This window comes from Crinia signifera, chromosome 12 (genome assembly GCF_055691185.1).
Source record: "Crinia signifera chromosome 12, ASM5569118v1, whole genome shotgun sequence".
Lineage (NCBI taxonomy): Eukaryota > Metazoa > Chordata > Amphibia > Anura > Myobatrachidae > Crinia > Crinia signifera.
In genome coordinates, this window is record NC_139228.1 from 70,214,437 (window position 1) to 70,240,770 (window position 26,334).

The 26,334-nt window shown below is 48.5% G+C and overlaps 2 long non-coding RNA genes across 3 annotated transcripts in view; one reads left to right on the top strand and one right to left on the bottom strand.

The window, feature by feature from the left end:
* Window positions 1-22,037, bottom strand: part of LOC146049837 (uncharacterized) — a 35,690-nt gene extending 13,653 nt beyond the window's left edge. Inside the window, exon 1 of the long non-coding RNA XR_014466217.1 lies at window positions 21,193-22,037. This is a non-coding gene — a long non-coding RNA (uncharacterized LOC146049837). The remainder of the gene's footprint in view (window positions 1-21,192) is intronic.
* Window positions 1-26,334, top strand: part of LOC146049836 (uncharacterized) — a 97,122-nt gene that overhangs the window by 520 nt on the left and 70,268 nt on the right. The window lies entirely within an intron of this gene.

The following is a 26,334-nucleotide window of genomic DNA, read 5'->3' on the forward strand; positions in this document are numbered from 1 at the left end:
CAACTCAAAAGTTCTTCAATATGATACTGGTCTCATGTAAATGGGTCAGTTGATTCCGAAGATATAGCTGGTTGGTTAAAGGGGGGTAGGGAGAGGGGAGTGGTTGTCTCTCCCTCTCACACCAGAAAATGCAGGGACTATGCTGGTGTATAAGGGGTCAGCCTGGGAATGTCCCTGCATGATCCTGGGACCATATTCCCAGGTAAATCCCTGCATTTTCTGGTGTGAAAGGGGTATTATTTCAAACAGCCGCGACCTGCAGTGCTCTGAATACAGCCGGGCAGCCGCCTGCTCTCTGCCCAGCTGTCAATGACTGTCACCCCTGCAGCTTCCGCTCCAATTCTTTTCCCCGCTTTCACCTCAGCCCGCCCCCCCCCCCTTTAATCATGTGGTGCCGGCGCCCGGCGTGCTCCCCCGACGTCACGCACAACAACAGCATGCACAATATTTCAAATGTCCACTCGGCTAGAGGGGACACCAGGAGGGGAGTGGGAGCGTGCTCTGCGCTGCGCTCTGCTCCTCTCCCCATAGAAGCAGCTGCACCGCTCTCCATCTCTCCCTGCAGCAGCAGCGAAGGCTCATATAAAAATTTACAGTAAGTGGCACTTTTGGGGGCATTGCTTAAGGGACGCTACAAGTGGCGGTATGTGGGGGCATTACGCATAATGTGTGGCTTAATGTGTAAGGGGCATTACGGTGTGCAGCATCATGTGTAAGCGGCATTATGTGTGCAGCATCATGTGTAAGGGACATTATGTGTGCAGCATCATGTGTAATGGGTACTATGGTGCGCGGCATCATGTGTAATGGGTACTATGGTGTGCGGCATCATGTGTAATGGGTACTATGGTGTGCGGCATCATGTGTAATGGGTACTATGGTGCCATCAAGCAAGAACCCCCTAGCAATGAGCACATAGGTAAGCAGCACTTATGTGGCAAATATGTAACGGGCATTACGGTTTGTTATATAGTATGTAATGGGCATCATGATGTGTGGCACAATGTGTAATGGGCATTATGGTGTGTGGCCTTATGTGTAATTGGCATTATGGCGTGTGGCTTTATGTGTAATGGGTATTACGGAGTTTGCTAAAATGTGTAATGGGCATTACTGTGTATGGTCTAAAGTGTAATACCACACCCCCTTTTTGTGATGCCACGCCTCCTTTCCTTGAGGCCACGCCCCCTTTTTGATGCGCAGCTACGCCACGCAAAGGTCCCCCTACTGTTATGTCTAGATCTAGGACCACCCATTACCATAATTCTAGATTCGCCTATGGACAGGTATACAAGAATAGCCAGGTTCATGACAGTTTTGGGATTATAACTATCCACCATACATAGTTGTTGAGCAGTTATAAAGGAAAAAGTTACTATATTTACATACCTCCCAACATGACCCGCTCCATGAGGGACACAATGCTCTGTTTCTGGACTTAATTCATGATTGATATCACCTGTGCTGAATCACCTTTCTTATCAATTAACCAGTTTAAAACAGGTGATGGCAATCATATATTAAGAGGGAAGTCCATAAACAGAGCATTCTGTCCCTCCTGGAATGGGTCATGTTGGGAGGTATGTATTTAACTCACATAAGTGTCAATTTAATATTTCTCGTGCATTTTTCACATTAAATCAATTGGTATTTTAAGATTAGTGCCCCTTGTCACTGATATTAGCTGAGGCAGAGGCATCACAAGGAGAGTGTAGGCCACACCCAGGTGTCATCTGCTTAGGGGTGACACCAAAATGCTGGCTCCTGCTCAGTGATAGGAGCCGGCTGCTGCACTGTAATATTACAAGCAGCAGCTGGCTCCTGTCACAGTGTAGGAGCCGGCACTGCTGCCAGAAAGAGGGCAACCCAGTATCTTCAGCACCCTCGCTAAGCCATGCCCCTCCCACAGGCACGGAGAGTGCGAAAGGTCTGTGGTTTGGGCACCTAAACTTCTATTAAGGGCACGACAAGCGCAATCATTAATGGGCACCTGGTACACTTGAATTGCAACATTGGGCTCCCATTCATTATAGCGACACCCATGAACAATTGAATCCCCCCCATAGAGCATACTGTTCATACAGCAATTGGGTGATACCATTGTGGAAATGTATTTCTTAAAGGCCTTGCTGCAATTGCAACACATGATGGGGCTGATTCAGAACGATTTGTTTTCGATGGTGGGGGGTCTGCGCATGCACAAATATGCGAATGTGCAGACCCCCTGTGCAATCGCCTATGCGTTTGCAGGGGAGGGAAAGGGGCGGGTCAATGCCTGCTCGGGGAGGGAGGCAGACATCACATGATGACAGCACCGGCCGCTTTTTCGGCGATCTGCGGCGGAGATAAAAGTCAGTTTAGACTGATTATTATTACCGATGGTAAGAAAAATCACTTGATGGTGAGGGACCATCGAATGATTTCTCTCCCCTTTGCCCGCATGCAACGAGATATGTTCTCGTACACACCCCCTAGCATGCTAGCTAGGGGATGCGGGCGGCGGGGGAGTCCGGCAGGGCTGTGGGCGGAGCTGACCTGTTCGCTAAGCTGTGAGTATACGCAGCCTAGTGAACAGACCTGAATCAGCCCCAATGTTCAGTTTAGTGTCTGGCATTAATAATAACTGTACCAATCGTCCATCCCCGAGCTTCCCCTAATTGAATTAAGGAGGATGTAATACTCTTAGAAAAACAATGTGTGCACTTTTAAAGCAAATGAACATGATACTTAATCCCCAGGTCAGCACTGCTGGTATTTGGACTGGACATGTTCCATGTAACGAAGATAAAACACAACGACATATTTTCTGCAACCGGCTCACTAAGCAGTTAAATGAAAGATGACGAGTTGTTGCCCGAGGGGCGGCTGTTTGACAGCTAATAACCACTTTCCCTCTGTCCCGGGACTGACAAAGAGACGGAAAAACTCAACTGTATCAAGACAGTGAAATCAGCCATGACAAAAACTTGGTGTTTTGCGCTTGGTCTAATTCCGTCCCGTGGAACGAAAACTACTTGTATTTAGATGTGATGAGACGAACTCTGGTTTATTTATTTTTTTTTAATCCGTTCTGTGCCAAAGGGCAGAGTTCGTGCCGTCTGCATTGTCACGGAGGGATTTCGCCGGGACGGGATATTTCAATGAACATTTTCTGGGAATGGATGTTAAAAATAAACAGTTTCAATGTAGAAACATTAATTACAATTACCGGCGGCGCGGTTACTCTTGAGTTATAAGCGCCGGAATATTTGGCTGTTTTGTAGCATTTATTTACAATAATGATCAATCTCATTGAGCCTACAGGCCAAATTTACTAAGATCGGAGTTCTATTTCACATGCGATGTTGCTAGGGGAAACCAATCCGATTGATTATCTTCTAGAAGGTGCTAAATAAATAAGAAATACAATCTGATTGGTTGCCCATAGCAACATCCCTTGTGAAATAGAACTCCCATCTTATTGAATTGCCCTCTACATGGGTGTGGATCATTAGGTCACATGCAGGAAGGTCGACATGACTCTAGGTCGACAGGGTCATTAGGTCAACAGGGTCAAAAGGTCGACATGGGTTAGGTCAGCAGTCAAAAGGTCGACATGGGGTTTTTCAAATTTTTGTTGGCCCGAATGTCAACACAGTCGAGATGGACACTGAAACGTAGCACCGCATCCCCTTGCATGGCTCGCTGTGCTCGCCATGCTTCGGGCACGGTGCCACGCTACACTCGCCACACTATTTTATTCCCCCACTATGCCCTAGTGGATGGTAGGGGATGAAATACCTCCTGTCAGCACGTCGGTTCAAATTTTTTTCTTAAAAACCCCATGTCACCCTTTTGACCCTGTCGACCTTTTGACCCTGTCGACCTAGACTCATGTCAACCTTCCTGCATGTCGACCTAGACTCATATCGACCTAAATGCATGTTGACTAAATGGTGTCGACCTAATATATGTTGACCAACATGCTGGTGACCCAATGACCCTCTACATCTATTGTTAAAATTAGGGAGGTCTGTCAACCTTGGTTTTGTTTCCAAGTGATCATCAGTAGGGAAGCCAATCCCGGGGCATTTTTTCAATCCCGGGATTCGGGATTGAAAAATGCTCAATCCCGGGATCCCGGGATTGGCTTTCCTAATAAAAAAACGCCCTGGTTGATGGGTGGGAGCCGGGATGCCGGGTGGGCAGCTTCATCCGGCCGGTGGCAGGGTGGGAGCTGGGATACCGGGTGGGCAGCTTCCTACTTCGGGAGCCAGGTTGCTGGGTCGGCTGGCTGGCTAGGTGGGCGGGCGACTTCATAATGCGGAGTTGCTTGCTTGCTGGGTGGGCTGGCTAGGTGGACGGGCGGCTTCATCTCTGCCTGCCTGCCTGCGCAGCGTGACCTCTTGTCACGCTGAGAGGTCACGCTGCGCAGGGTTGCTCTGCCGGTTATGGGAGTATCCGGGCAGCGGCTGAGCGAGTGCTCAGACGCTGCCCGGCATTAGACTGCGCATGCGCAGTCTAATTCCGAAAATCCCGGGATTGGAAACTCCAATCCGGGATTGAAATCCCGGCGTTTTGGGGGCCAAATCCCGGGATCCCGCCGATCCCGATCCCGGGATTGGCCACCCTAATCATCAGGTTTTGCTTTGGTCAAAACCACCCCCTCACGTTCTTTAATGTTGGTTTTCGATCTGTTTTTTTTTTTTTGGCGTTTGCCACACTATATAAAATCAACTCCATGCGTAGTTGGATAGTGGGGGTATGAAATCACCCATGGGTGACTATACAATTAAAAATCGTGTCTTTACAATGAAAAATCGCATCGCGTGAATTGTATGCCACTATATTGCATGCGATGCGATGTAATACAATGAAAAAATCGGGCGCCCAGATATTACACAAGTACCAAATTAGGTTTGTTTTATCCCTACATTGTCATTATACTCAATAACATTTATATTACAACTCACAATAGTGTTCACCAATATAGATCAAAGGCTCGCTAAACCAAGTGACAGAGCAGAGGCACAAACACACGGTAGTTTAAAAGTCTATAGCACATCTATGAAACATTGCCAACAGCAGCGGCAGGGAGGGTGGCAGTTTAATAAGAGAAACCAAGAATATTCTTATTAATCAACAATGAGATCAGAGGCCCAAGGGCAGTATAGGAAAATGGAAGTGGAGCATGTATGTAGTGGAAGGCAGGTAAATGATTTATTGATTGATTCATTCATTCATTTGATTTATTTTGATTCCAGAAATGTAACATAGGTATAAGCTGGTTTGGAGTTTGCAGCTCTGTTGCAACTAAATAAAAATATTTTGAAAACTAATAATGTATTAGGTAAAACAACTCTAGAGTTCATTCTACAGTAGCATTATTTGAAAACCCATGTAGTTCCACTTCCCTGCCTGGGGTGTCACAGTCTGCTCTGGTGTTTCTAGCACAGGTCTGGTTTGCATATCAGTGCTGATATACAGACCACACTGCGCTTGAAGCACTACAGCAGACAGCGACACCCCAGGCAGGGAAGAGGAACTGCATGGGTTTTCAAATATGGTGGGCGCTAGAATGAACACTAAACTCCAAATATAAGAGGCATGACAACGCACAGACCTCCAACCCCACACTGTCACCAATACCCACTTTTCAGCCTGCCCCTCAAGTGAAAGTGTGGAGGTAGTCAGGGGTGGATTTCCCACTAGGCACTTGCACTGCTAGTTTGATTGCCAAATGAGGCCAGGTGATTATTTTTTTTGTCATTATAACTTTTTTTTTTATTTTGTACCTGGAACTGGAGGGAAGCAGCTGCAATTGTCAATGAGGTTGGTACTGCTTTGGCAGTCGGGAGGCCTCAACGTGAAAGGGGCAATGACATAATGGGGGGGCAGCTTATACTGCTGTGCCGGTCCGACCCCCTAAATTTGTCCCTGGAGGTGGGAGGTGGTTTCTTAGAAATTCCACAGTTGACACCTGCATTAAGTACAATAAGTATATCTTCCTCATAGACATACTTCATTTGTAATAGGCAGACTCATCGTGTCCTTGTGATGCTCTAACACAGTGGTTCTCAACCTCGGTCCCCAAGGACCCCAAACAGTGCACATTTTCCAGGTCACCCGACAGGTGCCCTCATTATCCACTGACACATTTTAACAGATCACAGGTGGAGCTAATTACTTCACTTGTGATTCTGTGTGGAGACCTGGAAATTCTGCACTGTTGGGGGTCCTTTAGGACCGAGGTTGAGAACTACTGCTCTAACCAGTGGCGTAAGTTCATCCAAGTTGCCTGGAGGCAAGATAAATATTGCCTCCAGGCTTCCCCCTCCCCCCAAATACACACACACCACCTTTATATAAATGTCTATATATATATATATATATATATATATATATATATATATAGGCTTGCTAAAATTATGTTTATAATAAAGAGAGTGTGACTTCTATGGTCCTGCTAGGAGGGGAGACGGCCACAGAAGCGATATTGATGGCTTTCAAATAACTGAATCAAACTTGCATGGAAGGAGAGGTGCCCCTTGGGAGCAGAAGCCCCGCGACATATGACTCCATTGCCTCCCAGAGTTACGCCTCTGGCTCTGACACAGTTTTACACAGAGTACTAAGATGGCAGCAGGCTCAGCATGAGCTCACACGCTGTCAGAGAGACTCTCATGTTGAACCTGCTGTAGGTGTGTGCTGCTGCTCGGGAGGGACGGATGGAGGGGGAAGGGGGGGGGGTCTCAGACCAGGGCCCCCATCGGGCCCCTCCAGCAAACCTGGGCCCAGGTAATTAGTACCCGCCCCCCCTCTCAGTGGCCCTGGCTGTACCCGGGTACCAAGTGACAGGGTGACTTTGCAAACTGAAACATTAGCTTGCAGTTATATTCATTTGCCCTCTAGAATAGAGGTCATTCAGGTATTGAAAACATATGTGCGCAAAATGGATTAAATATAATTGACACATGCATAGCCAGCACTGTACCGAACAAGTCCCAGGTTGGCTACGGCTTATTCTAAGTTAAGGAACTGCTAGCGCCACCACGCCAAACTTACCAGGGCGCCATTGACGCTGCCATTACCAGCATCATGTTTGACCTCTTTAGTACAATTCCAGCAGCACAAAGCGTTAAAGCATTAGCAGGGGGGTTCCAGAGTTAACGCCATAATATTATGTTCCGGCTTTTACTCTAACAGACTGTTTAATGTCTGGTCTATCTCCCCAAGGCTGGCGTATAAATAAACCAGCCTATGGCGTGTTCCGTCTTTACTTTCCGAGGTACCAATAACCCTGCACGAGCCGCTGGAACGTTTGTGAGAAACTCTGGCGTGTGCTAAAGACAGGAACGTGGTAGGAATTTGGCTCCTAACTATACATCCATTCTCTGTGGTAGGTAAAAATAACTTCAAATCCAGGCTAATGGATAGATTTTTTTTCGACACCCCCCCCCCCCCTCAAGTATCATCAAACCCCCCCCCCCCCCCCCCCCCATCCTTCTCCCATCTCAGCTTTTGGCCAGAGCATAGTTTATAATCCGCCTGCCCACATCACACATTTATATTGGCCGATCCAGCTAAAAACGTGATCTGTGCTTCTTCCCGAACAAGTTGGGAGACTGCGGACCAAACTGCTTGTGAAAGAAGCTGCCCACTTGCTAGGAATAAGTTCCAAAAAAAATGACTTCACCTTGCAGCAGACCACGGCTGCTATTTTAACTATTTCCACATCGGCTGTGAAGTGAGGCCAAGGCAGGGCGGGATCCACCGCCCAGCAGCGTAACTGGAATCCAGTAATTATTTTTGTTGGCGCAAAACCGGAATAGTTACGGAGGCAGAGAAGATGGCACTGCGCTATAATTCATTCGTATGGGCCTGACATGATAAATGCCAGGTGAATGATCATGTGAAATTGAACATAGGAGAAGTGCGGTGCGTAATCTCATAAACCCTGCTTCCTCACATCTGCGTGGTGACCACATTTCAACTACATAAATCTGTTTGTTTGGGTATGGTATGTAAGTACATAGGGGCAGAAGCAGTATAAAGAGAAAGGTGGGGATTCGTATAGAGGCGTAACTCTGGGAGACAATGGAGTCATCTGCCACCGGGCTCCTGCTCTGAAGGGGGCCCCTCTCCTCCCTTGCGAGTTTGAATCAGTTAATTGAAAGTCACCGATATCGCTGCTGTTGCTGACCCCCCTAACATCATTTTTGCCAGTGTCACACCCTGTATTGGAACCCAAGACCTGTTTTACTGGTACTGGAGACAGACACCTTACTGATTGAGCTGTTTGGAAGCACCAATATTTATCTGGTCTCCGGGCAACTAGGACGAACTTACGCCACAGGGTTCATAGGTAAAGGACAGTGAGGTAACAGGGCCTAATACTACTTTTTCATTGCCTTTAATGTTACGTTGTCCTGGCCTGGGCACCAGGGACAATACGGGTTCCAGACGGTGAGATGATAAGGCGTGAGCCCACAGCCGGGACCGCCGGTTAGGACGGCCACAGCGGGTCCTACACTCTCTCTGTTGAGTCCCCGAGGCAGATGGCAAACCCCTGCGGAGCTAGGCTTCACCTGTGGCCGCCGCGTTCGAAGGAGCGAGTTAAGCCCGCTCCGACCCCGATGCAGCCAGGTCTTATGTGGTGACAAGGGGTAAGCGATCGCCACGGGGAACACTCAAGATGATACGCTGACTAATGGACCTAACTGGAAACTGGCCCCTAACTGCCGGCACCAGGCCAAGACGGGGAGTGCGACCTAGTCGCAGACACCAGCGGATAGAAGGGAGTCCCCAAGAATACTCCAAAGGGACCGTGACTCCCAAAGCAGGGATCTGGAAGAACGGTGACACTCCTGCCTAAACAGAACACTAATGACAGACGGGGGCCAGGGAACACATACAAAAAGAAGGGGACAAGAATACAAAAGAAGATAACCAAGGATAATCCCACGGAGGGGCTAAGCCACGGAGGGCCAGAGAACCAAAGAAGGAAAGACCAGAGCTCCACTGGAGCACTTACGTGACCCACGGAAGATGGAGACAGTGGGTCCGCTGCAGGCTCACAGGCTGAGGATGGAATACAGCAGAGGAGTCCGGTGAAGTGCTGGAATCAAGGGATCCACAGGCAGACACAAGCTGACAGGCTGGGAGACCAGGCAGGCTGCAATGGAGATCCGCAGCCAGGAAAACCGGGACCAAGGACCCAGGGGACCGGAGAATGGAAGCAAAAGGCAACAAGTGCATAAAGCTATAACCGGCGTCTGTGCCCAGCAGACGCCGGCTATTTATTTAAATTTCGCGCCGCCTGACTGACGTCAGGCGCGCGCGTCCCTGGCCGCCGGGCGGAAGCTCGGGGACGTTGCCTAGCAACGCCCCGACGCTTAGCCTCAGAGTGAGGCTTGGGACGCTGCCCGGCAACATCCCCCGCCGCGTCAGATGATGCTGCACTCGCCGTCCGTCCGGGTGCAGGGATACCCGGACGGCGGCATGCAACAGTACCCCCCCCCTTGAGGAAGGGTTAACAACCCTTTCCCACCAGGTTTATCTGGGAATTGACGAAAAAAGGCCCTCCTAAGGTTGGGCGAGTGCAAATCTCCATTGGAGACCCAGGACCTCTCTTCGGGACCAAATCCTCTCCAGTGTACCAAAAACTGCAAGGAACCTCTCACAAGCCGAGAATCGAGGATCTTTTCCACACGGAACTCCTGTTGCCCCTGCACCATCACTGGGGCGGAGCCATTCCTCAGTCTGCGAGGAAATCTCTGTGAGAACACCACTTGCTTAAGAAGCGAAGCATGAAAGGTACTCGAAATCCTGGGGGACTTAGGTAAAGCAAGACGGAATGCTACCGGATTAACCCTCCTGACAATCCGAAAAGGCCCAATGAACCGAGGCCCTAACCTTGCTGATGGTTGGTGAAGCTTTATATTACGGGTGGATAGCCACACCTAGTCACCAACTTTGAAAGAGCAAGGCCGTCTGGATTTGTCAGAGAATACCTTCTCTCTGAAAGCAGCTTCTTTAAGGGCCAAGTGGACTTTCCTCCATATGACTTTGAGGCGAGAGGCAGCTGTCGAAGAAGAGCCAGAGGCATTCGGTCCCAGAGAATTAGCCCGTGGATGGAATCCGTAGACTGCAAAAAAGGGCGACGTCTTAGAGGCCGAATGATGTGCGTTATTATACGCAAATTCGGCTAACGGCAGGAAACTAACCCAGTCATTTTGAAGTTTGGAAACAAAGACCCTCAGATACTGTTTTAGAGACTGATTAAGACGCTCTGTTTGTCCATTGGCCTGTGGATGGAATGCGGAAGTAAGGCTGATCTTAACCTTCAAGGCAGCACAGAACATTCTCCAAAACTGAGCCACAAACTGTGGACCCCGGTCGGACACAATATCACTGGGAAATCCGTGCAGACGAAAAATGTGTTGAAGGAATAGCGTGGCCAGTTCTTTAGCCGAGGGTAACTGCCTTAAAGCCACGAAATGCGCCATCTTAGAAAATCTATCGATGACGACCCAAATGACTTGACAGTGTGATGAGACTGGAAGACCCACAATAAAAATCCATGGCCAGATGGGACCAAGGCCTGCCAGGAACGGACAAAGGCAACAACTCTCCCAATGGTCGAGAACGTGGAACTTTATGTCGGGCACACTCCGGACAAGACAAGACAAAGGCCCTTATTCAGATCTGTGCGGATATTCCCGCATTCTTACGGAGCGGTCCGCACGCCACGGTGTTTTGCCGCATGCGGCCATCGTCCGTAGAAACGCCCACGTGTCCTCCGCATTCGGACGGACTCACTCTTTAAGAACAGGGCGTGTTTACGGACGACATACAAACCATGCGTGTGCGGGAGAAACACTCCGATTCGGCACGGTATTACAGAGTATTACAGAGTATGCTCGGGAATACCGCATCCGAACGGGAGCCAAGCGGTGCTACCGCACGTAAGCGGAGGATTTACGCCAAACAACCCACTATGAAGTATCTTCTGCAAGACATCACATGACCCACTTATTCAATTACCTATCCTCTTAAAAAACTGCTTATTTGGAATTGGAATCAATTAGATTCCAATATATCCTTACAAGCATGCCTAACACATGCATAGCACACATTAACCCTTACAGCAATTGAAGTGCAATGGTTTCAATTAAAGCACTGACAAGCGTCCTATTAGTGAGTAATGAGTAAAGGAGTAGATTCTATTGGGTTCAGGTGTTAATGGTTGTAGTCATTAGGCGTACGTTCGCCTACCGCATGAACGAGTGGTGTCCGCAAAGCAATAGTACACTTGTGGACACCGCACATTTCAGCCCTTTTTGCTCGCGTGCATTCGGAGTGGTTTCCGAATGTACGCCCCCCAACATAAGTGTACTCCCCCGTGTCCGCCCATGTTTCCGCCCCGTTTTGCCCACTTTGAAACTACGCCCATGTGTCATTCCGCATGACGCCCATAATACGCCCCTATTTCCCGACTGATTGCGGTGACCAGTTTTGGACGGGCTTTGTCCGAACTGGTACCGAGTCAAGGCGTGGCACATGCGCGTAGCGTTCTCCACGCATGCGCAGACGCCGTAAAGACGCGATCCGTAAGAACGCGGTAAAGTCCGCATCAATCAGAATAAGGGCCAAAGTCCTTGCTGTCCCTGGCCATCCCCGGCCACCAGACCACTCGGGATAATAAAGCAAGGGTTTTATATACTCCTGGGTGACCAGAAATCTTAGTATCATGGCATTCTGCCAACACTCTGCGTCTCAATGAAGGAGGAACAAACAGTTTATTCTCCGGAGTTTGGGCAGGAGCTTGCCCTTGAGCTTGCCGGAGAAGACCCTCCAAGGTCTGGCTAACTCCGGCATGGATACAGGACGAAGGAGTGATGGACCCAGACTTGATCCCACCCTCTTGTTGAGGAACAAAACATCTGGAAAGGGCGTCTGCCCTAATGTTTTTCGATCCAGGGACATAAGAAATAATGAAATTAAATCTCATAAAGAAGAGTGCCCACTGGGCTTGGCGAGCGTTCAGTCTTTTGGCTGATTCAATGTATTGTAGATTCTTATGATCGGTTAAGACAAGAATCTGATGAACAGCTCCTTCCAGCCACTGTCGCCATTCATCAAAGGCCCACTTAATGGCGAGTAACTCCCTGTTGCCCACATCATAATTGGACTCAGCTTGAGAAAATTTTCTGGACATGTAGGCACAGGGGTGGAATTGTGAAGACTCCGGATCTCTCTGAGAGAGAACCGCCCCGGCCCCAACTTCGGAGGCGTCGACTTCCACCACAAATGGCAGCTCCGGGTTGGGATGTCTAAGAACTGGAGCCGAGATGAAGGCTTGCTTCAAGGTCTTGAAAGCCTGTTCTACCTGAGGAGTCCATGCTGATGGATCCGCACCTTTCTTGGTCAAAGCCACCAAGGGTGCCACAATTGAAGAAAAAGCATGAATGAATCGCCTATAATAATTGGCGAACCCAAGAAATCACTGGACTGCTTTTAAATTGGTGGGTCGCACCCAATCTAAAATGGCTTGTAATTTCTTGGGGTCCATTTGGAACCCTTGTGAAGAAATTATATATCCCAAGAAAGACACCTGGGTCACCTCAAATTCACATTTCTCTAATTTAGCGAATAACTGATTCTCGCGCAATTTCTGCAGAACCTGACGAACTTGTGTCCTATGTGAGTCCAAGTCTTGGGAAAAAATTAAAATATCATCTAAATAGACAACCACGAACTTGCCCAAGAATTCCCGAAGGACATCGTTAATAAAATCCTGAAAAACGGCTGGGGCATTGGATAGCCCGAACGGCATTACCAGGTACTCATAGTGCCCCATCTGAGTACTGAATGCCGTTTTCCACTCGTCCCCTTCCAGGATTCTTATGAGGTTATAAGCCCCCCTAAGGTCAATTTTAGAAAAAATGGTAGCGGAACGTAGTTGATCAAACAGCACCGTAATTAAAGGAAGGGGATAGGTGTTTTTCACCGTAATTTTATTAAGGGCACGGAAATCTATGCACGGCCTCAAAGAACCATCCTTCTTTTCCACAAAGAAGAAGCCGGCGCTGAGCGGAGATTTAGAGGGCCGAATAAACCCCTTGGACAAACTTTCTTGGATGTACTCATCCATGGCCTTTGTCTCCGGGAGAGACAATGCATAAAGTCTACTCTTGGGCAATGGCGCGTTGGGGACCAATTGGATGGCACAGTCGTATGGCCGATGTGGAGGTAAACTGTCGGCCTTACCCTTTGAAAACACGTCTGAGTAATCCCGGTAGGGAATAGGAATCCCCGCTAAAGAGGTGGATTTCACAGGGAGCGAAATATGAAGGCACTTCTGCTGACAATTGGGGTTCCACTGGGTAATCTCCCCAAGGCGCCAATCAATGATGGGATTGTGTTTTCTCAACCAGGGGAAACCCAAAACGATGGGTACCGAAGGACATGAGGTTAACAAGAAAGTGATCTCCTCCTGGTGAAATAGGCCAATGGTCAACTGTATGGGTGGAGTCTGAAATGTAACGGCCCCATTGGACAGAACCCCACCATCTAAGCCCCGTAAGGTAATGGGGATAGGAAGCTGGAGTTGCGGAATCCCCAAACTCTGGGCGAGGGAAGAGTCCAGGAAATTACCAGCCGCGCCGCTGTCAATAAATACTGACCCCGAAAAATTACCCCCTTGAAAAGAAATATGCCCCGGGATTAGTAATGAATCTAGAGAGGAAAAGAGCTGGAGGCCAAAGTGAACCCTCTCTTCGTTCACTTGGCCCGGCCTTTTACTGGCCTATTGGGGCAATTTCTCAAGATGTGACCCTTACAGCCACAGTATAAACACAGACCTGAGCTTAATCGACGAGCCCTTTCTTCCGGGGAAATGCGAGCTGCCCCAAGTTGCATGGGCTCCTCACTTTCCTCAGGGGTCATCGGAACATAGGGAACCACCCGAGTGAGCGAGCCCCGTTCCGACCTCCGCTCCCGGAGGCGACGGTCAATTTTAATGGCTAATTCCATTAACTTGTCCAATGTTTTAGGTGCCGGGTATTGAATGAGGCAATCCTTGATCTCATCGGAAAGACCGCAACGAAACTGACTGCGTAATGCAGGGTCGTTCCACCCGCAATCATTCGCCCATCGGCGGAACTCGGTACAATAAACCTCGGCTGGGTCTTTCCCTTGCCTAAGGGCTCTAAGATGGGTCTCTGCTGAGGCTTCACGGTCAGGATCATCATACAACAACCCGAGAGAACTAAAGAAACTGTCTACGGAGGCCAGGGCTGGGCTGTCCGAAGGCAATCCAAAGGCCCAGGTCTGGGGGTCACCCTGGAGCAAAGAGATAACTAATCCAATACGCTGGGCCTCGGATGAGAAGGAGCGTGTTTTGAGCCGAAAATACAACTTGCAACTCTCACGAAAATTAAAAAAGGTTTTGCGGTCTCCAGAGAACCGATCAGGCAAGTTCATTTTGGGATCTGAACCCCCTGAGTCTGGAGGTCGCGTCCTCTGCTCTTGGGACGCTACCTTCAAGGACAATTCCCGGACCATCTGAGTAAGCCCTTGAAGCTGATCAGAAAACGTCTGAGACGGGGTACTCATAATACCAAACGACACAAATAACTACCCCTCCTGGTATTTGACAGAGGAGACCTGTCTTTATTCTGGCCGGTTATAATGTTACATTGCCCTGGCCTGGGCACCAGGGACAATACGGGTTCCAGACGGTGAGATGATAAGGCGTGAGCCCACAGCTGGGACCGCCGGTTAGGTTGGCCACAGCGGGTCCTACACTCTCTCTGTTGAGTCCCCGAGGCAGATGGCAAACCCCTGCGGAGCTAGGCTTCACCTGTGGCCGCCGCGTTCGAAGGAGCGCGTTAAGCCCGCTCCGACCCTGATGCAGCCAGGTCTTATGTGGTGACAAGGGGTAAGCGATCGCCACGGGGAACACTCAAGAGGATATGCTGACTAATGGACCTAACTGGAAACTGGCCCCTAACTGCCGGCACCAGGCCAAGACGGGGAGTGCGACCTAGTCGCAGACACCAGCGGATAGAAGGGAGTCCCCAAGAATACTCCAAAGGGACCGTGACTCCCAAAGCAGGGATCTGGAAGAACGGTGACACTCCTGCCTAAACAGAACACTAATGACAGACGGGGGCCAGGGAACACATACAAAAAGAAGGGGACAAGAATACAAAAGAAGATAACCAAGGATAATCCCACAGAGGGGCTAAGCCACGGAGGGCCAGAGAACCAAAGAAGGAAAGACCAGAGCTCCACTGGAGCACTTATGTGACCCACGGAAGATGGAGACAGTGGGTCCGCTGCAGGCTCACAGGCTGAGGATGGAATACAGCAGAGAAGTCCGGTGAAGTGCTGGAATCAAGGGATCCACAGGCAGACACAAGCTGACAGGCTGGGAGACCAGGCAGGCTGCAATGGAGATCCGCAGCCAGGAAAACCGGGACCAAGGACCCAGGGGACCGGAGAATGGAAGCAAAAGGCAACAAGTGCATAAAGCTATAACCGGCGTCTGTGCCCAGCAGACGCCGGCTATTTATTTAAATTTCGCGCCGCCTGACTAACGTCAGGCGCGCGCGTCCCTGGCGCCGAAGCTCGGGGACGTTGCCTAGCAACGCCCCGACGCTTAGCCTCAGAGTGAGGCTTGGGACGCTGCCCGGCAACGTCCCCCGCCGCGTCAGATGGCGCTGCGTCTGCAGCGTCAGATGATGCTGCACTCGCCGTCCGTCCGGGTGCAGGGATACCCGGACGGCGGCGTGCAACATTTAAAATCCAAGGATTTTGCACGTGAACATGTATCACCCAGGTTTTTGAACATGAACAATTAACGACCCAAGTTTTTCCCTGTTTTTTTAAGAGTGGGGGGGGGGTGTGTGTGTGTGCTGTGAGACGATTCATGAAGTGGGGGTTCCAGACATTATTGAAAGAGGTGTGGGAATGCTGGGAGAGGTACTGTAGACATTTGGACCTCTGTTCCCAATACGTAGGCATTTTTCCACGCAATACTCTGAAACTAAATCACATGACACATATGCCCAGGTGAAATAAAATGGATGAAATGATTGGGCCAGGTGGTGACTCTGTTGACCAATGACTGCAGCGGCCTGTGTGTGTGGGTGATGATCATAAGATCAGGATCACATGAAACATTGGAAGCTATCATGATGCAAACATTACAATTTAAGTTACTTGCATGTTTGGCCAAAATGTTGCATCACCAATCAAGTCTCCCCTTAGCCCTGGTTCTTTTTATACCATCGGCCTTGGATACATATTCCTAACCCTTTGAGTGCCGACATCGCTGTGGGAGAGGTGCAAAATGTATGGTAAAGATGCCAGCTTCGCTCACAGCATTTTTTTTTTTTTTTTAATGGGGGCAATAATCTAAACTTCAATTAATTGAAATAAGTAAAGTAATTCATATTCCCCAACTGTGGCCATCCCGGGCCTTTTTTACAGATATTTTTGCACATCTCTCACATCAACGTTGGCACATAAAGAGTTAATGTAAATACATTTGCACAGTCTCCACCTTTGTCAATTTAAGATTTATTGGGCAGAGCTGGCCAAATCCCCCATTAGGGATCTACAAGATTGGAGAACATCGCTGCAGTTCAACGTTTGTTTTATGGTGTAGGACGAACCAATAATCCCCCCCCCCCCCCAGTTTTACAAATGTCGGTAATACAGAAAGTGATCTTTGCCAGCCCAACATGCCGTTGCGGACCATTGATCACCACTAGACACATGCGTTAGATAAAGAAACAAACTGTACCGATATGAAAAACATGAAAAATGTGCTTAAAACAAACAAGTGGTTTTTAATTTAAATAAACACTAAAAGTAACAAAAAGGGACCGAAGCATTCCGAGAGGTGAAAAATCAGCCGTCCACTTTTTCATTTTCAAGAGTATTGGCTAGGGTTGCTGAGCCCTGCACCCAGTTTCTAGTGGGGGGTTACAGGCCAAGTAATAACCATCAGATAATCCGTATACCAATGATAACAGTAGAAGAATGGAAAAGAGGATTAGTGAAGAAGTTGGCCGTAGCAACCAATGAGGTTAGAGGTAGCATTTATCATGTGCATGCTATAAAATAATGAGTAGTTTTTACTGCTTTATACATCACCCACCGTGGATTTTAGGCATATTTGCCTACCTTAAGTGTCTCCTGTCCAGGAGAAGGATGGTGGTGGAGAGGGTTCTTTAGGATCCCTCTTTAGGGACACGTTGCAGTAAGAGACCCATAGGCTCCTATAAGCCACACCCTCTGCAATTATTCAAAGCTTCATATATATGCTCACATCACAGTCCTTCCTAATATCTGATACAGACCATTTTAATACATATTTGTAACGCCAGTCCTTGGAGGGAGATTAGTATGAAATCCCGGCGGTCGAAATACTGACGCCAGAATCCCGACCGCCGCAATGCCAACAAGGGGGGCCGTGGATTGCTTCATCCTAGCTCCCCCCACTGCTGTAAAATACCATGAACCAATCAGTTGTATTGGAGAGGGCGGGGCCACAATGATGGAAATGCAGCACTTACTCCTACTTCTTGTCAATCACCTTGCAAACGGCAAGCGATCAAAAATGTAGCAGGCGTTTTATCGCCGCTGGGTGTGGCGCATGCGTGTTGTGGCCCATACGCATGCGCAATCGATCAAAAATCATCCGCTGTGCAAATTTGTGGTAGTGTGATGAGGTCTGACTGACCCCCAATGATAAAAATATTTATCCCTGGACAGCTGGCCTAATAATACTGACCCGGGGTGGTAAGAGTATCCTAGTTGCGTAATACTGGAGGCAACGCATAAATGTGCAGGGAAAGAAAAATCCCAGTTTAAAACAGAAAAAAAAAATATTAAAAATGTAAAAATGACAATTCAAAAAAAAAATCTTTATGCAATAACAAATGCTTTTACCCAATTGTGAGATGGCAATAACAGAACAGTAATATATATACCACACTAGGGGAGCAATAATGGCTACAGGTTATTGTAGGTTCTCTTCTCTGTAACTAGCTAGTTTGAATTCAACGGAGTTCACCACTTGCAATCCTTAACCAGACGAGTGCTGCACCGTCCAATGGCTGTGGGACGCTCAGCGTGGCATCAGGAAGTGTCACAGCTTCCCTGTCCTATGCCATCATTGCACCAAGACTTCAATTCCCATTTCAGTTTTCTCCTGGGTACAGTAGGATGATTGAGCCATTAATTCCTATACTTCCACAAAAAAAAAGTTTTTTTGGTACTCTTTACCTAGATGGGCGCCCGTCGTGGTGATCGCGGGTACATTTATGTCTGGCCGCGACGCGACCGACGCGATGCCCGCGATTTCCCATTGAAACCCATGTTAAACATGGAAATCGCGTCGGTCGCGTCGCGGCCGTCCATAAATGTACCCGCGATGCCCGCGACGCGATGCACCCGATTTCCCATAGGAATCAATGTAAAATGGCCCGACGGACGCGATTTTACTGTTAAATGCCTCAATGGACCCGATTTGGCCATAGGAATCAATGTTAAATGGGCTACAGAGCCCAAATAGGCACAATTAACCCTTAAATGTCCCCCCAAATTTTTAACGCCACCCCACGATCCACGCCAACCCGAAGCGTGGCGAGCGCAGCGAGCCCGCGAGGGGCAGCGGTACGCGTCCTCCGACCTTTTCATGCCCTACTATCCACTAGGGCGTGGAGTGACAATAGAATAGTGTGGCGAGCGCAGCGAGCCACCGAGCCCGAAGCGTGGCGAGCGCAGCGAGCCCCGCGAGGGGACGCGGATACCTTCACAGTTATACGCGTCCCCTCGCGGGCTTCACAGGTGTCCGTGGCGACGCGGACACCTGTGAAGCCCGCGAGGGGACGCGTTTACCTGTGAAGGTATCCGCGTCCCCTCGCGGGGCTCGCTGCGCTCGCCACACTATTCTATTCTCACTCCACGCCGACGTGGATAGTAGGGCATGAAAAGGTCGGAGGACGCGTACCGCCGCCCCTCGCGGGCTCGCTGCGCTCGCCACGCTTCGGGTTGGCGTGGATCGTGGGGTGGCGTTAAAAATTTGGGGGGACATTTAAGGGTTAATTGTGCCTATTTGGGCTCTGTAGCCCATTTAACATTGATTCCTATGGCCAAATCGCGGGCATTGAGGCATTTTACATGAAAATCGCGCTCAATCAGCCTTTTTAACATTGTTCCCTATGGGAAAATCGCGGTCATCGTGGGTAGCAGATTTTTATGTACCCGCGATTTACCCGCGATGGCCGCGATGACCGCGATTTTTACACCCGACGCCCGCGATTCCAATCGCTGGCGCCCATCTAGGTAAAGAGTACCGTTTTTTTTCTGGGGATTGACCCTTGCGCTCTCTGCAGCCTAGGATATTGTTGATATGTATGAATCACCTTCCATACATAATACATACAAACACAAGAAAATATACCAACATAATCCTGGGCGCTGATAGAAGTATTTTTCACGATTTTTTTCTCAAATAATACCCAAAATTAAAACATAAAAGGGTCTATAGCAAAGTGTAGACAAATAAAGCAATGATTTTATATCCCAGGCGTCCCCGGAGCCAAAGGCAATTTTATTCGGTGAGAGTCTGCTGTAATACCCCATTGTTTTTATTTCTTGTAAATAAATGAAGCGGTATTACACTATACCAGCTTCATTCCTTTTGCATGTACGCTGAATGGATTTGGATGCATTGATGACTGGCCAGTGACATTACCGCTCCCGTATAAAGTGATTCATGTCTACTTTTAATAGTAGACCAACCTAAAGGGTATGGGTCTCAATACTCCAAATATTATTGGCATTTAGAAGAAATTATCAGTTGTGAAAACAATATTACACTATTATATCCCTTTTATGTTTTCATTTTGGGTATCATCCTGAGTGAGAAAAAAATCGATTACGTTGGTATCTTTTCTTGAATTCCTATACTTGAATAACTTCACCAGGCCCAGCGCTCGCTCTGTCACATTATTGCCCGTTAGTGTAGAAGATATATAGTACTGGAAGTTATATACAGATGAGATGTGCTTAGCATGCTTGGGATTGAGATCAGGTGGTCAGGTCTACACTGGTGCCTGAATCCCAACATCACTGGAGATGCCGACGCAGGAGTCCTGACAGCCAGCATCTTGATAGATACATTTGTTGAGTGTGTTAGTATTAGGCCGTGGGAACAGAGGATAAGGATTAGTCACTGGGGGGGGGGGGGGTGGGGTGGGGTGGGGGGGCGGTGGGGCAGAGGCGTAACTAGAACTTTGTGGGCCCCATAGCAAAATTTATAATGGGGCCCCCCTAACTCGGGTCTCTACCAGTGCACACCGTTTGTGGCCACCATTAGTGGGAACAGTAGAAAATGTGCCCCTCCAATAGATATTTTAAAAATAAAGAATGCACACATTATAAAAAAAGGTGTGTGGCCTTATGTGACACACCACAATGCCCATTACACATTATGTGACACACCACAATGCCCATTACACATTATGTGACACACCACAATGCCCATTACACATTATGTGACACACCACAAAGCCCATTACACATTATGCGACACAGCGCACAGCCCATTACACATTATGGGACACACCGCAAAGCCCATTACACATTATGCGACACACCACAAAGCCCATTACACATTATGTGACACACCGCACAGCCCATTACACATTATGTGACACACCACAAAGCCCATTACACATTATGTGACACACCGCACAGCCCATTACACATTATGTGACACACCACAAAGCCCATTACACATTATGTGACACACCGCACAGCCCATTACACATTATGCGACACACCGCAATGCCCATTACACATTATACGACACACCGCAATGCCCATTACACATTATGCGACACACCGCAATGCCCATTACACATTATGCGACACACCGCAATGCCCATTACACATTATGCGACACACCACACAGCCCATTACACATGATGCGACACACCGCAATGCCCATTACACATATGCGACACACTGCAAAGCCCATTACACATTATGCGACACACCGCAAAGCACATTACACATTATGCGACACACTGCAAAGCACATTACACATTATGCGACACACTGCAAAGCACATTACACATTATGCGACACACTGCAAAGCCGATTATATTATGCAAGTTACAAACTTACCAATGTTCTTTCATCTTCTGTCCCACGCTGCTCCTCAGGCACCGCGGCTCCTCTCTGCGTCACATGTGCGGGAGTACGAGAGGCCTGTACACCATCACCTTACTGGTGGGCAGTACATGTAGGAGCATGGGGGCCAATTTAATAATGTGACAATAGCAGGAGTGTGTGTGTGTGTGTGTGTGTGGGGGGGGGGGGCAGTTGTGCAAGCTGCTGCAGGGCCACTGTCAGGTGGACAAATGGGACTGGTGTCTCAGGCCCAAATACCTGAGCACGACAGAATTGTGGCAGCGCTGCGGAATTTTGAATTTGCCGCTCTCCTGAAGTAAACCACAGCTCACAGACCGGCAGCAAATTAGGAGTGACTGCCGATCTGTGAGCTGTGATAGTTCACAGACAGCGGCAGGTAAAAGATGCCGCTGCGCTCAGTGTCTCTAGAAGTTTGTCACTAGTGGGGAGCAGAGTGAGCATGAGGAGTGGGAGTGGTGGTAACACTATTTGCCGGGGACCGCAGCGGGTGTAGGCAGCGGGGAGAGTAAGTACGGCAGCCGGCGGGAGGCTCGGGGAGGTAGTGGTAGTGGCCGCGGTGAGTGGCTGTGCCTCTCTGGACACAGCCACCACCATCTTCCCCGTCAGGATTTCTCCCCCGGCTGACCCGCGCTGTCAGTCCTACTGCCGTCATAGTGCCAGAGCTAGGCACTGCAGCAGCAGACAGACAGCCTCTCTTCCGGAGTCATCCCCGCCTCCTGCTCGGCTCCTTACTTTACTGTCTTTACCTCCTGCGAGCAGCTCAGCGGCGCGCATCACACAGGTGGCAGCGGCTCCATTAAAAAATAATAAAATGGCTCCGTGCGCTGTTCTTCTCCCCCCCTCCCGGCACAGCGTTACCCCGTCCTGCAAGTCGGCACAGCGTGACCGCATCCTGCACGGCAGCACAGCGCGACACACTTACCCCTTCCTCTAGGCTCCTCAATTAAGCCAGCAATTTATCCCCCCACCTGCCCGGCATAGCGCGATATCCCGTCCGGCTCCCTCCTCAATCACCCGGTAATGCATGCGGCCGCAGGCGGCGCCCAAAATAGTAAGTGGGTGCAGGGGAGTGCTTGCTGTCCATGGGGCCCCCCCAGCCGCCGGGCCCCATAGCAGCTGCACCCCCTGCACCCTCGGTAGTTCCGCCACTGCGGTGGGGGTTTAGGCACACAAAAAGTGAAATTTTTATGTCGACCTTTTGACTGTCGACCTTCCCATTGTCGACCTTTCAGCCCTGTCGACCTTAGCCTTGTCGACCCAATGCATGGCGACCTAGATTGGAAATGGGTGTCCTTAGTGTATATATAGTGACAGTCCGTTGATCAGCTGTGCTGGTGATTGGGGCCCGGGTGGATGGAAATGCCAGTTGGGGGAGCACACACTGGTCAGCGTGCAGCTGTGGGGGTGTTTACAGGAACCAAGTGCCAGGCAGTGCGGAGATTCCCCCTGAAGTGCACCGGAATCCTCCATCTCTCAGCAGCAGAAAAGGAATGAGCATCGGCAGGCGGAGTACCCGTTTAGCCGCGGATGTGCTCTTTCTCTCTTCCCGGCCTCTGGTCTAGTGCTGTGAAATTCAGTCACAGGGCAGGATTCTCTAAACCAGGGGTGGGGAACCTCAGGCCCGGGGGCCGAATGCGGCCCCCGTAGCCAGTCTGGGTGGCCCTCCCACCCACCCGGCGGCTTTGCCGGGAGTAAAGTACAGGGGAATTCTCGCGAGAGGTCGGTAGTTCTCGCGAGATTCCTCTTAATCAACAGCAGCTAGTGACTGTCAGTCCTATTCAGCGGCAGCCGCCGGAGCGTGGGACAGCTGCAGCAGGACAATTTGTAAGAGAAATTTTTACATATGGCCCCCAAAGGATTTTTACACCATACAATTGGCCCTTGGCACAAAAAAGGTTCCCCACCCCTGCTCTAAATGAAAAATGCGGTAACAACCCCATTATCAGGGTTTTTACCACATTTTGATATGCAGGAAAACCCACACTGTGGCTTTTCACTGCAGGGGGTGGGCTTCTTAACGCCACCCCGCACGGACCCCTGCCGCCTCATCCCCCCCTTACCTGTGTCTGGGCAGCACAGTTCTGTGCTGCTTGGACCTGCGGCCTCCTCCTCCTTGCACTGTAAATTATCTGTGATAATTATGTCTGCGGTAGCCGGCAATGTGTGGCGAAGTGCGGGCGCGGATGTTGGAGCATCCCACCCACAGACTGCTATCAGGCTGAGGGACCACAGCTGCAATGGTCCAATAATCCTTGGAGGGAGAACACCACTTGGAAGGTAACCTTCTGATGAAACCTTTCAATGTGAATAATGGCGAAATGCGTTAAGGCACAAAGGACTTTATACAGCATAATACAGAGCCTGACGGGTACATGTATGTCGTCTGATCAGCAAACCTTTAAAAAAATCCCTAGTTGTGTTATCCCATTATAAATATGTCACTGGATTAGACCCACCCTTTAAATCCTCTAGGCAGTTTGATAGGTGATCTAACTTCAGGCCACTTATATACAGTATGTCCTGTTTTCTGTAAGAGGAGCACTGAGACATCCTACAGATCAGTAGCATTAATAGAAAACAGAAATTTGATGTAGCAGCATGAGTACAAATCATTTTGGAGATCGACCTGTCTATGCTGGCGACACCACTGGTGTATAATGATGGCGCAGCGTCAGTTGAAATAGAATAGTAAATAGCTAGTTATCCTCTCAGTGCCACAGAAGCCGCACTCTGCCTCACCTGCAGGCTTAAGAAATGACAAAGGGCCAGCAATCCAGCAATCCGTTTAGCCTCAGCCCGCTCCATTGATATCCCGCCTTGCAAATGAATGTGCTCACCCATACTCATGCTCTGTACATCGATAATTGTCAGGTGTGCAAATTTGCAGCCTTGCGATCCGGTCCAGCATCCTAGACACTTCCTTTTTCCCATTGTACTTATTGTACGTTCTCCCGTTTGTTTGTTTCCATTCTGAGAAGTACGTACTGTCCAGAAATTCCTTCTCTAAGACAAACACCTGATCCAATTTCTACTTTATTTTTTTGGCCTCTAACGTAACCAAACAAAAATCTCAGTTCTGTTCATTTTCAAAAATGTTGTACTTCTTTTCAGTAAATTTTCTTTCCAAATACTACTTTCTCCTTTCTCTCAGTCATACCCTATCATAAGACCGTAACACCCTATCATAAGACCTTAATCCATTGTCTCCAGCCACCATTTCTTCTTGGTATCCACCATGACTTTAGCCATGGCACAGTGAGGAGCTGGAGTGCCTTCAAAGAAGAAGATGCTCATTGATACACCTCATATTTCTGTTTACATGTGAAATTAATAATATTGGTTATCTTGTTATTCCCTGATGTTATTCAACAGGATGATGAGCCCAGCCAGATGGCAAAACTTGTTCAGGCATGGTCTGAGGGACCAAAGAATTCAAGGTGTTGATTTGGTCTCTGAATTCCTCCTGTTTGTGAGCGAACAATCCTATCGAGCATCTGTAGGATGTGGTGGAATAACATTTCCCGACCATGGAACACCACCTCGCTACTTACAGGACTTAAAGGACCTGCTGGTAACATCTTGGTGGATACAACAGGACACCTTCAGAGGTCTTGTAGAGTTCATGACTTGAGTTCATGACATGATGAGTCAGCGCTGTTGTGGTAACACAAAGAAGACCTACACGATATTAGGCAGGTACTTCTATCTATCTATAACTCTATTAAAATAGATTTTGCTTTTAATAAATACTTACCTCCTAGATAAATCTGATGTCTACACATGCAAAAAAGTCACAGAGAGCATCCACAAATGTATTCCCCTAGTACGATCCAAGAAAAATGAGATTCTAAGAGACTGCAAACTCCTATAGACATAAATTTATTGATGACACCTGATTGGCTTCTCTAATATTACACACTCTATGATTGGTCTGATTCTCAAGTGGCCATGAAAGATTGGCCAAATTACTAGGAACCAGGACATTTTTGGGGGTTTTCACTCGGTTTTCCAGAGCGTTGAAGCTCTGGAAATCATCAGATTCTGAAAGTTGTCCGACTCTATTCTCCCATCTCTGGTTATTTTTAATCACGTTCTGTCTACCTCGGTTGATGAGTATTCAGGTTCCTTGACGGTTCTAATTATACATGGAAGCATCATGCAGTAAATCCACCCACAGGTCCATCATATATTTTTTATTAAGCTCAAGTTCATTGAAAGTGCAGAGAAGGCAGAGGTCCTTGTGTCTCCCAGTTACATCTGATTTGCGGTTGCAATAAAAAAGGCTCACATGCCGCTCTTTCAGATGTGTTTTGGATTGAAAATAGGATTAATGTGCTAAAGTGTGATTAGAATTGTTAAACACGATTAATTGGAACAGACTGGAATCGCCAGGGGAGCAGCTCTTGCACTGGACGGGCTCCAGTTCACCAAGTCAGCAAAGTGGGGGCTAGCTGTCCTAGTTTTTCCATGCCTCGTGTGCAGTGTTCATTCTCCTTTCTCATAGCCAGCTTGTCTCATTACAGATTAAATACAGCTGAGAATGTTGCTCTAGGTCTGAAGCGAAAGTTCCTCGGGGAATACACAGGAGCCAAAGGCCCAGACTTGGCTTCTCTGGTGCTGGTTGAAAACTGCCATGCACCAACTCTAAGAGTCCAGATGGATCAACTGGAGAGCTGGAGTAATTTGGGTTTTCTTAAAATGATCTATTAAACTCTAGGCTTTAATCGAGGTGCTACTATAGGGACAGATGTGATTTACTGCCAGGCTGAGCTGTGTGGGGACATGGAAAAGCAAAGGCTTAGTCAGCCACTTGTCACACTAAGGCCGTATGGCCATACCCGCACTTGCAGGTCTAGTGTAAGGGAGAACGTAAGAGCAAAGCTGTATCCAAGCAGACCAAAACCAGTGAGTGTGTGTGTGTGTATGTGTGTGTGTGTGTATATATATATATATATATATATATATATATATGATATATATATTAGTACGCCCACTCAAAGTAATTTGTGAGAGAGAAAAAAAGATGTAGTTTCACTCGCTGCCAATAGATGGCAGTGTTTTGGTGACACATAGGGCGGGATGTACTAAGGGGAAAATGTGGTAAAACCCCTGTTT